This window comes from Taudactylus pleione, unplaced genomic scaffold, assembly GCF_031769625.1.
Source record: "Taudactylus pleione unplaced genomic scaffold, aTauple2 ptg000026l, whole genome shotgun sequence".
In the NCBI taxonomy this organism is placed as follows: Eukaryota; Metazoa; Chordata; class Amphibia; order Anura; family Myobatrachidae; genus Taudactylus; species Taudactylus pleione.
Genome location: NW_028284428.1, coordinates 14,373,301 through 14,385,612, shown reverse-complemented (window position 1 = coordinate 14,385,612; position 12,312 = coordinate 14,373,301).

Here is a 12,312-nt window from a genome sequence, read left to right as displayed (position 1 = left end):
AATCAACATTGACAGCACACCCCCTTTGATCAGACACAACGAGCGAAGGAAATTCCTTCGCCCGTCGCGTCTGGTGCATGCGCACAACGGAGCTCCCTCCATCGTGCGCATGCGCAGTGCACACCATCAACCCACTTGTGAGCGGACAGCCGCTTGTGAGTGGGTCTGAATCAGGCCCATTGTCATTTGGGATTGTATGTGCCCTCTACTATGACATTGGGCATCGGCCTTTGGAGACGACGTTGATGGCATATTATCATCTATGTCATGACTAGTGGCAGCAGCTTCAGCACTAGGAGGAAGTGGTTCTTGATCTTTCCCTATTTTATTTTTATAGGAGAAAGTTTGGTCCTCCATTTATGTTATATTGATATATACGTGCGGCTAAAGCGCACACAAACACAGAAAATAATTTGTTATTTTTGTTGGAGACTAGTGCACTTTGTGGGTTACACCACACTTTAAGAAATGAGCCAGCCGGCCCTTTACTTATGGGACACAGGCGCACGCTTGGTACTACTTTGTTGATGCACGTGCAGCTACTGCGCACACAATTCACAAACACAAAAAAATATATTTTTTTATTTTGTTTGGAGTGCCCTTTGGGGGTTACAGCACCCTTTAGCGGTCAATCCAGCCGGCCCTTTATTTATGGGACACAGGCGCACGCTTGGCACTACTTTGTTGATGCACGTGCGGCTACTGCGCACACAATTCACAAACACAGAAAATATTTTTTTATTTTGTTTGGAGTGTACTTTGGGGGTTACAGCACCCTTTAACAGACAAGCCAGCCGGCCCTTTACTTATGACACAGGCGCACGCTTGGCACTATTTCGTTGATGCACGTGCGGCTACTGCACACACAATTCACAAACACAAAAAAATATATTTTTTCATTTTGTTTGGAGTGCCCTTTGGGGGTTACAGCACCCTTTAATGGACAAGCCAGCCAGCCTTTTACTTATGGGACACAGGCGCACGCTTGGCACTACTTTGTTGATGCACATGCAGCTACTGCGCACACAATTCACAAACACAAAATATTTTTTATTTTGTTTGGAGTGCCCTTTGGGGGTTACAGTACCCTTTAGCGGTCAATCCAGCTGGCCCTTTATTTATGGGACACAGGCGCACGCTTGGCACTACTTTGTTGATGCACGTGCGGCTACTGCGCACACAATTCACAAACACAGAAAATATTTTTTTATTTTTTTTGGAGTATACTTTGGGGGTTACAGCACCCTTTAACGGACAAGCCAGCCAGCCCTTTACTTATGACACAGGCGCACGCTTGGCACTACTTTGTTGATGCACGTGCGGCTACTGCGCACACAATTCACAAACACAGAAAATATTTTTTATTTTGTTTGGAGTGTACTTTGGGGGTTACAGCACCCTTTAGCGGTCAATCCAGCTGGCCCTTTATTTGTGGGACACAGGCGCACGCTTGGCACCACTTTGTTGATGCACGTGCGGCTACTGCGCACACAATTCACAAACACAGAAAATATTTTTTTATTTTGTTTGGAGTGTACTTTGGGGGTTACAGCACCCTTTAACGGACAAGCCAGCCGGCCCTTTACTTATGACACAGGCGCATGCTTGGCACTACTTTGTTGATGCACGTGCGGCTACTGCGCACACAATTCACAAACACAGAAAATATTTTTTTATTTTGTTTGGAGTGTACTTTGGGGGTTACAGCACCCTTTAACGGACAAGCCAGCCAGCCCTTTACTTATGACACAGGTGCACGCTTGGCACTACTTTGTTGATGCACGTGCGGCTACTGCGCACACAATTCACAAACACAGAAAATATTTTTTTATTTTGATTGGAGTGTACTTTGGGGGTTACAGCACCCTTTAGCGGTCAATCCAGCTGGCCCTTTATTTAAGGGACACAGGCGCACGCTTGGCACTACTTTGTTGATGCACGTGCGGCTACTGCGCACACAATTCACAAACACAGAAAATATTTTTTTATTTTGTTTGGAGTGTACTTTGGGGGTTACAGCACCCTTTAACGGACAAGCCAGCCGGCCCTTTACTTATGACACAGGCGCACGCTTGGCACTACTTTGTTGATGCACGTGCGGCTACTGCGCACACAATTCACAAACACAGAAAATATTTTTTTATTTTGTTTGGAGTGTACTTTGGGGGTTACAGCACCCTTTAACGGACAAGCCAGCCGGCCCTTTATTTATGACACAGGCGCACGCTTGGCACTACTTTGTTGATGCACGTGCGGCTACTGCGCACATAATTCACAAACAAAAAAATATCTTTTTTTTATTTTGTTTGGAGTGTCCTTTGGGGGTTACAGCACCCTTTAACGGTCAAGCCAACTGGCCTTTTACTTATGGGACACAGGCGCACGCTTGGCACTACTTTGTTGATGCACGTGCGGCTACTGCGCACACAATTCACAAACACAGAAAATATTTTTTCATTTTGTTTGGTGTGTACTTTGGGGGTTACAGCACCCTTTAACGGACAAGCCAGCCAGCCCTTTACTTATGACACAGGCGCACGCTTGGCACTACTTTGTTGATGCACGTGCGGCTACTGCGCACACAATTCACAAACACAGAAAATATTTTTTTATTTTGTTTGGAGTGTACTTTGGGGGTTACAGCACCCTTTAGCAGTCAATCCAGCTGGCCCTTTATTTATGGGACACAGGCGCACGCTTGGCACTACTTTGTTGATGCACGTGCGGCTACTGCGCACACAATTCACAAACACAGAAAATATTTTTTTATTTTGTTTGGAGTGTACTTTGGGGGTTACAGCACCCTTTAACGGACAAGCCAGCCGGCCCTTTACTTATGACACAGGCGCACGCTTGGCACTACTTTGTTGATGCACGTGCGGCTACTGCGCACACAATTCACAAACACAGAAAATATTTTTTTATTTTGTTTGGAGTGTACTTTGGGGGTTACAGCACCCTTTAGCGGTCAATCCAGCTGGCCCTTTATTTATGGGACACAGGCGCACGCTTGGCACTACTTTGTTGATGCACGTGCGGCTACTGCGCACACAATTCACAAACACAGAAAATATTTTTTTATTTTGTTTGGAGTGTACTTTGGGGGTTACAGCACCCTTTAACGGACAAGCCAGCCGGCCCTTTACTTATGACACAGGCGCACGCTTGGCACTACTTTGTTGATGCACGTGCGGCTACTGCGCACACAATTCACAAACACAGAAAATATTTTTTTATTTTGTTTGGAGTGTACTTTGGGGGTTACAGCACCCTTTAACGGACAAGCCAGCCGGCCCTTTATTTATGACACAGGCGCACGCTTGGCACTACTTTGTTGATGCACGTGCGGCTACTGCGCACACAATTCACAAACAAAAAAATATATTTTTTTATTTTGTTTGGTGTGCCCTTTGGGGGTTACAGCACCCTTTAATGGACAAGCCAACTGGCCTTTTACTTATGGGACACAGGCGCACGCTTGGCACTACTTTGTTGATGCACGTGCGGCTACTGCAAACACAATTCACAAACACAAAAAAATAATTTTTATTTTGTTTGGAGTGCCCTTTGGGGGTTACAGCACCCTTTAATGGACAAGCCAGCCGGCCTTTTACTTATGGGACACAGGCACACGCTTGGCGCTGCCCCTTTGTTGATGCACGTGCAGCCACAGTGCACACAATTCACAAACACAGAAAAAATATATATTTTTTTAGCACTTGGGGGGAGCACCCCTGATGGACAGAGCACCCCCTGGACAACACTACAGCACCCCTTTAGGACTGGGACACTGCACAGGACTTTGGAGTGGACACAGCTCCTATGGACAACTGACTGCACAACACAGTCCAGCCAGCCCCTATGGACTTTGAAGTAGTGGACACAGCCCCTATGGACAACAGCAGCACAGCACAGCACAACACTACACTGCACTACACTACAACACTACACTACACTACACTGCCCAGCCAGCCCTAACTCCCACCCTCCCTCTTCACTGTCCACAGCCGAGTGAGAAAATGGCGACGACGCGGGTACCTTATATAGGATCCAAAACCCGTGAGACCCGGAAGGCGGGATGATGACGTTTTGCCTCGATTTCAGATCCGAGTCAGGTGGGAAAAGTCGAGCCTGACTCGGATCGGGGGGGCTCAGGGGGGGGTTCGGATTTCAGAAATCCGAACCCGCCCACCCCTAATATATATATATATACATATACACAGTGTATAGATAGATAGATAGATAGATAGATAGATAGATAGATAGATAGATAGATAGATAATAAAGTCCCCGGTTTAGGGATCTGCCTGTTCATTTGGGATAATCTCTTGAACCACAGGAAGCATTTTGAAGGGGTTTTCACTGTTCTACACTGCATTGGTAGAGGAAGGTTTAGGTGTATGAACCATTCATCTGTGGCAAAAAGGAGCCGAGCAGTCACTGGAAAAGAATTCTTGCAACAAGCAGCTATATAAGAGCTGGCCATGGTGCTGAAACAGTAAGAGATAATGTAAAACTAAGCCAATCACCGATAGCAATGTGCCCTGTTATTTCGCTTCAGCCTAGAGAGGGGAGGGAGTCATGGACTGAGCAGGGTCACATTTGAGGCAGACAGAGAGTGAAACAGCCTCCAACAATCCAATGAAGATGCCCTGATAGACATAGCTATACATTTAATGAAAGCAAACAACCATCAGAACACCATTGAATGATTTCTATTTGTTGGTGGGGAACATCGGACTGCCACCATCAAATGGTAAAAACACTACTATCAGAGCAAAAACATCAATGGTTAGTAACCATCGGATTCTGATATCTATCGCTATGCTTTACCTGCAGATGGACTCCGGCCACCACTCCTCCATCATGAAGTGCTCCTTCTCCATTGTAATGTTGCCACATGCCCTTGGTGAACGGGATGTGCCTCCCATAGAAATCAGCACTTTTCTCAGACAGGGGCTCCATGGCAAGGAAGCTCAACAGGAAGCCTAGGAAATAGAGGGTACATTGTGCAAAGAGGACATTGCTCATCACCATGTTCAGCAGCTCTGAAAGGGGTGAGAATGGAGGCTTTGGAAATATGCACTAGTCCTGGGTAGATACTGCTGATAATGTTTACTGTAGCTGCAATACAAATCTTTCATCCATGATCCCCCTGCCCTTTCCAGCACCTCCTGTGGCTGCAGGGCAACAGCAGTGGGGGTTCTGGTGACACTGGTGAGATGCAGGGGGCAGGTGTGAGAAGCAGGAGGTTGTGGTGAGATACAGAGGCCTGTGTTGTTATACAGGAAGCTGTGGTAAGAAGCAGAAGTGAGAAGTGTGGGCCTATGGTGAGATGCAAGGGGCTGTGGTGAAATATAGGATGCTGTGGTGAAATGCAGGGGGCAGTAGTGAGAAGCAGAATCCTGTTGTTAGATGCAGGTGGCAGGAGTAAGAAACATGGGGTTGTTAATAGAAATGAGCGGGTACGGATTTTAGAGATTTTTAGCAGATCCGAGTCGGATCCAAGCAGGCTCGATTTTTCCCGCCTGACTCGGATCTCAAACAGAGGCAAAACTATAAAGTCTGAAATCTCGCGGTTTGCAAGCTTTCGTCTCTATGATCAATGTAGTATATAAGGGACCACGCAACGGATGCCATTTCACTCCGGCTGTGGAGACTGAATAGTGTAGGGCTAGGAGAGGTGCTGGTGCTGTCTGCTGTGTCCTGGGCTGGTACTCATCCATTCTGGCTGGGCTTGTGCTGTCACTGTGCTGTCTGCTGTGTCCTTCTGGGCTGTTGCTGATCCATCTGGGCTGTCTGTGCTGTCTGCTGTGTCCTGGGCTGGTGCTGCTGATCCATTCTGGGCTGGTGCTTTGCTGTCTGCTGTGTCCATCTGGGCTCGTGCAGAACTGCAGATACATCTGGGCTGGTGCTGTGTCCACCTGGGCCCAAGTTCTGGACTCAAAAAAAAAAATCAATCAAAGTGTCTTTTATATTTTTCTGTGTGTGTGTGTGTGTGTGTGTGTGCGTGTGTGTTAGGCTTAACCGCAGTACCGCACAAGATCCAGCCAGCAACACAAGTTGCAACCTAGTGCTGCCCGACTCCAGTCATGCTAAAAAATCAATCAATAAAAGTGTTGTTTATATTTTTCTGTGTGTGTGTGTGTGTGTGTGTGTGTGTGTGCGTGTGTGTTAGGCTAAAACGCAGTACCACACAAGATCCAGCTAGCAATACGAGTTGCAACCTAGTGCTGCCTGACTCCAGTATTGATCAATCTCTGCTCTGGACCCAAGTTCTGGAGCATAAAAAATATTAAAATCAATTGTCTTTTTTTCTAATAATTGTCTGTGTCTCCGTGCAGGTAGATCTTGCAAGTCGGCAACGCAACCTAGTGCTGCCCGACTCCAGTCGTGATCAATCTGTGATCTGGGCCCAAGTTCTGGAGCTGAAAAAAAATAAAAATCAATTGTCTTTTTTTTTGCGTGTATCCAGCCAGCAACGCAACTTGCAACCTAGTGCTGCCCAACCTCCAGTCATGATCAGTCAGTGCTCTGGGCCCAAGTTCTGGAGCATTAAAAAAAATATTGTCTTTTTTGTAAAAAATTTTTGTATGTGTGTCAGCCACACCTGGCTGTCACTGTCATTGGCGTAGGTGCACAGGGGTGCTGTGCTCCTGTCTGTCATGGGGCTGCTGCCCAAAATAATAAATAAGCAATTTTTATTGTGTGCATGTTAGCCACACCTGTCATCGGCATAGCTGCGCAGGGGTGCTGTGCTGCTGTCTGTCAAGGGGCTGCAAGAATATTGCAATGAAAACTTTTTTTTTAAGCTATTGGGTTACAAAAAGTTTTTTTTTTTATCTTAAACATAGCAGAAATGTTATCCTAACAGCTTATAAAGTTATATGCTCTAAAAAGCTAAAGCCTATATTTATTTACAAACCAATATAGAGTAGACATCCTAAATTCTAAAACCCTTCTATTCAAAAACGTTAACAAAAGTCAGGAGAGGCCTCAGAGAACATGAAAAAAGATACTCTAGGTGCTGAACTTCAAGGGATTTCTCCATCATGTTCTGCAGTGTGGAAAGGTTTCATTCACATGTTTTCTATAAAGCAGTTCAAAGTTACAGCCTTCAAAGTGTCTGGCTATAACACCCACTTTTGCCAGGAATTACCAAAGATTATTACAAGCAAAGGATTCATATGTCCGGAATCTGTCTGGGAATTCATGGATCGTATTTGGCCTGAATGCACTAAGACATCCAGTGATTCTGTCACTGTGTTCTGTAGCCAACTTTATTCCTACCTGAATCGCAATCTGAAATACGGAATAATAAGCACAGACAACATGGAGGCCTTTGTTATTCCGCTGCCTGCATGTCAACAAAAAACCTCCAAGCCTACACCCACTGGGGGGACCAGGCCTGGATAATGACCATCCCCATCTGTTGCTAGGCCTTCTTTTTCCAAACTATACATCCTGGACTTCCTGTCCAAAAAAGGTGAGCAGGGTACAGAAAGAGGAGCTAGATGTCCCCGAAGACATTTTTTTTTCATCTATAATAGATGATGTGGAGAGATAAGAGCTTCAGATGTTGGAACAGGGGCTCCCACCTATTTGGCTTCCCTCCAGAGAACAGAGCTCTGTTCCTCAGGAAGTGTCTATGCTTAAGCTGATAGGTAGGTAGTCTCTGTCTGATGGTAAACACCCTTCAGGAGATGGCAACCCAAAATAACAACAACTATAATAATGTGTCCACTGATAACCAGCCTGATCCCTTAACAGCAACATACCCCATATGGCCAACTCCTAACATGACACCCAGTTTGCAGCCTCCTCTTCCTTATGACACTAATCCAGTTGCCATGGTTGATCAATCAGCCATGTGTGGTCCACCCAATTTTTGGCCTTCTACATTCTAACATATTCACATATCTAAGAAGTGGACAGTGGGAACAATGGCAATTTGAAGGCCACTAACTAACTCTGTTTTTTTTAATGTCCCTGTACATGCTGGTAAATTCCATTACAGAACAGAAGGTTTGCAAAGGATTATTTAAGTCAATTGTTTATTTATTTTTGGAAAGCACTCTTCTTGGTCCACTTCTGGTATGAAAAAAATCCACTCTCAGCAAGCAGGCATGGCGCTCAAGAAAGAATTCCCAAGAAAGACACAACGTAAGACTTAAACCTTAAATCTGAAATGTTGCATTTGCTGCTCTGTTCTGCTTGTTCACATATCTCATATGGTTAAGTGGACAGTGGGAACAACGGCAGTTTAAAGGCCCCTAACTATGTATTTTTATGTCCCTGTACAGGTTGGGAAATGCCTTTAGAGGAAAATGGGCAAAGCATTATTTAAGTCAATTGTTAATTTTTTTTGGGAAAGCACTCTTCCTGGTCCCCTTCTGAGATGAGAAAATCAACTCCCAGTAGCAGCAGCCATGCTCAAGGATTCTTCTGTGGCAAGGACTGATGTAAATGTACTGTATCACATTTTTTTCTAAATGACTCCTCCCCTACCCTTCTCCCTTATAAATTTTCTTTTGAATCAAAAAATGAAATTCAATTTACTACCAATCAACCCTTCCTGTCCCTGCCCTACCTTCAATGACATACATACTCCAACTCCCTCAGGCCTCTCTTGAATAATAAAAGTGTTTCCTGATGTGCCATGTTAGAAGTTGAACTGCCATGTGTTTGTGCCGCCCACTTCTGCTGCTTATCTTAGTCATACAGCTATCTTGGTGCAAATTTTGGGCATAAACTAGATGAACAAATCAATATTGAGAGCTGTGAGGTGGTCAAAATTGACTGGAAACGAGTGGAAATAAATGTTATTGAGGTTATTAATACTGAGGAAACAAAAAAGGCCCATTTTATGTGATTTTACTTGTTTTTTTTATTTTTTAAGAAAAAATCCAGATCCAAAACCAAAACAACAAAACAAAACACGGAGGTGAGGTTTTGGTCAAAACCAATCCAGATCCAAAGCCAGGGGAGATCCAGATCCAAAACCAAAACACGGGGGTCGCTAGCATTTTCTAAATAAATACTCATGCTAAGTATGCATTCACTCTTATACAGATGTGTCGTCATACACCTAGCTTCTATACGCCATACGGCGCTCTGAGACACTCTGAGAGCTGTAGCATAACATCTTTTTCTTTATATTTTACATCTTATTTGTATCGCTGATGCTGCAAAACACCTATCAAAGTGTATCCTCCCTATCTTCCCCTTTGTGTCACGCCTGTCTGTCTGCCCCTCCCCTTTAGAATGTAAGCTCTCACGAGCAGGGACCTCTTCCCTCATGTGCTTCTCTTTACTCCCCATAAGGGCACCTAACACGTGACTGCCAACTTCCGACTGCTTATTATGAGTGCTTTAATTGCTATTGCAGCAATGTATATAAATCGTGTCCTTGTGCTGCACTGTAATGTACTGTAAGTTACTTGTTTCTTGTTTACTTATTAGTTCTATGTACTATGAAAGGCGCTGCGGAAAACTTGAGGCGCCATATAAAATAAAGGATAATAATAATAATAATAATAATAATAATAATAATAATAATAATAATAATAATAGAGATGCTGGGCCGCAGCATTAACCACACAGAAATTAGGTTTAAACCTGTACAAAGTCACAAATGAGGCACAACAGAACTTGGCATTAGAAAACTCTCGGCTGTTGCATCATAGCACTTTTTGTTCAGATTCAGACTCATTTGCACATAGATGTACAAATGTTGCACATCAAAATGATCAGAGAAGTAGTTTTGACGCATCCAGTTGTTTTATTTATGCAAATAAGATGCACATTTTGAGCAAGAAAGACACTATGCACAGCTGAGTTGCCCAGGACCTGGGGCGTTGAGATGGGCTGTTTCTCGTGGCTGAAGCCACAGTGTATGAGGATATATCTGTATCTTGATGTAAATATTTAAGGGTAAATTTACTAAAGTGAGTCAGATTCTACTTAACATTTAACTAGCACCTTCTAGAAAATAATAGATAGAATCTGATTAGTTGCTATGGGCAACATCTCCACTTCTAAAAACTCTCACTTTAGTAAATTTACCCCATAGTGTATAATAAATGTTTATATGATGTGATATATTTTCAGTTGTAATATGTTTTAATACATTTCTTAAAGAAACGATAACTAATTTATTTCCCCATAGGTATCTATTACTTTTTATTTTTATTCTCAATTAATCATGTTATTTATTTTATTTCTGAATCCTGTTTATAAAAATCCTACAAAAAATGGCTAAATACATAAAAAAATAAATGTACAGTTCAGTCTAAGGGGTATATTTACTAAAGTGTGGTTTTTTAGAAGTGGAGATGTTGCCCATGGCAACCATTTAGATTCTAGCTATTATCTTCTAAATAAATCTTAAGTACTGTATAATCTGATAGGTTGCCATGCGCCACATCTCCACTTCTAAAGACCCACAGTTTAGTAAATATACCCCTAGATGTAGAAACACTATGATGATATCAATTTGTTATGGTGACCCTGGAACTTTTTCCCAGGGATCTTTATGACTTTGCTGCTTGGATCCCATACATTAGTATACCCATATAATATTATACTTGGCTAAGGTCAGAGGTAGGCACCAGAGTTTATAAACAGTAAACAAGCCTGGAGTTAGGGACACTGGCAGTTTAACATGATCAAATTGATCCACTTTATCAGATAAATGCTCCAAAAATGTACAAAGCTGTTGCTCAGATACAGAAGCTCGAGCAGAGCAGGACTGAATCTGAGAAAGGTCTATGAGGTGATTGGAGTTCTTCTAAATCCTTGAAACTCCGTAGTCCATAGAACTGTGATATGCTAGCAGAAGATGAAGATGAAAAGATGAAAAGAAAGTGCGCCCAACAGGACTGACGAGGAATCAGATGAAGGGATGTTTGGAGGTACAATATATTTTTATTATCACAAAAATAGTGGTGGGGTGAATTGCCCCTTCCAACAAGTTGAGAAGTTCCTGACATTAAAAGGAATCTTTTAGTAAAATAAAGCATTGTTGGTTGAGGCCAGTTCAGTGCACCTACAGCTATTATATATAGCTCAAGAATAAAACTTAGGACAGTTCAAATATTGATTTTTTTGAAGCACAGTTCTTACATTATACTGATGCCAATACAAACTAGTAGAATAAATGAAGTTATCATTCAAGTGCATGATGTTGAACTGGTAGCGGGAGAATATCTAATTGATAAACTTATGTCATTGATAAACTTCTGAAAGACCTTTAGGGAATTGCCAAGTTCTCGGGAATAATAAGATACTCATAAAGTCTATGTTTTAAAAGCAATTTGTATTAATCATCCCCTTAATGTCAATTATATTATAGGCCCTGGTCAGAATCGGACCTATGACCCCAGTACTGTTTACAGGGCAGAACTATGGGAGACAATGGAGGTGCCTGCCGCCAGGCGCCAGCACTGAAGGGGCACCTCCTCCATTGCCCACAATATATTCACCCCACTTAGGGCTGTAACTGTGTACCCGGAGTGTACCGTCACGGTCGCCCAATACATGGCACCTCTTCCCGGCACCTGAGAAGCCACCATACACCAGTGGAGAGCTCCATGTCATACCATCAGCTGTCGCCTCCGTCTATCTACAGCCTGTCCCTACTCATTGGTGCCGCTGCTCCTCAGATTATGTCAGTGTGACATGTCCAGCATTATAATGTCAGCGGCTGTGATGGGGTGCCACCAAATTATAACTTGCCTTCGGGCATCTGGGATGAACTTACATCACTGACTGAGCGACATGCTAACCATTGAGCCACTGGGCTGTCAAGACAAGACATCAAACTGTTCCTTATGCAGAATTCTAACTCCAAAGGTGAGATGAAAACTTACAGCCGAAGTCAGAAATGAATCTTTCATCAAAACTACCATTTCCAGAGGAACCAATTGTGAATTGAAGCTTTGAACAAGGTTATATTTAATAAAGTTTCTTATGGTCCCATATTCAAACACGACAATAGTGGCCACGGAAGTGATCCAATTTTGAAAATGTTTGTTTAATTGAGAGGACTTCATCTATCTTTTTCTTAATGTTAAGTTTCTTGACTTCTTAAGCTATTGATTCATAATATGACCCTCAGTCCCACAGTAGAGACAAAAACCAAGAGACCTTCTGCAAGAAACTGCTCCTTTTAATAAAGGGAGAGACAAGACCAACATGCATAGGTTATTAGCAGTGGGTGCCACAGGCAAATGCGGAATAGGAGCTAAATAGAATTGTACCTACTGTACATTTGACACAATCTTTTTCCAGACAATGTATTGGATGTATTTT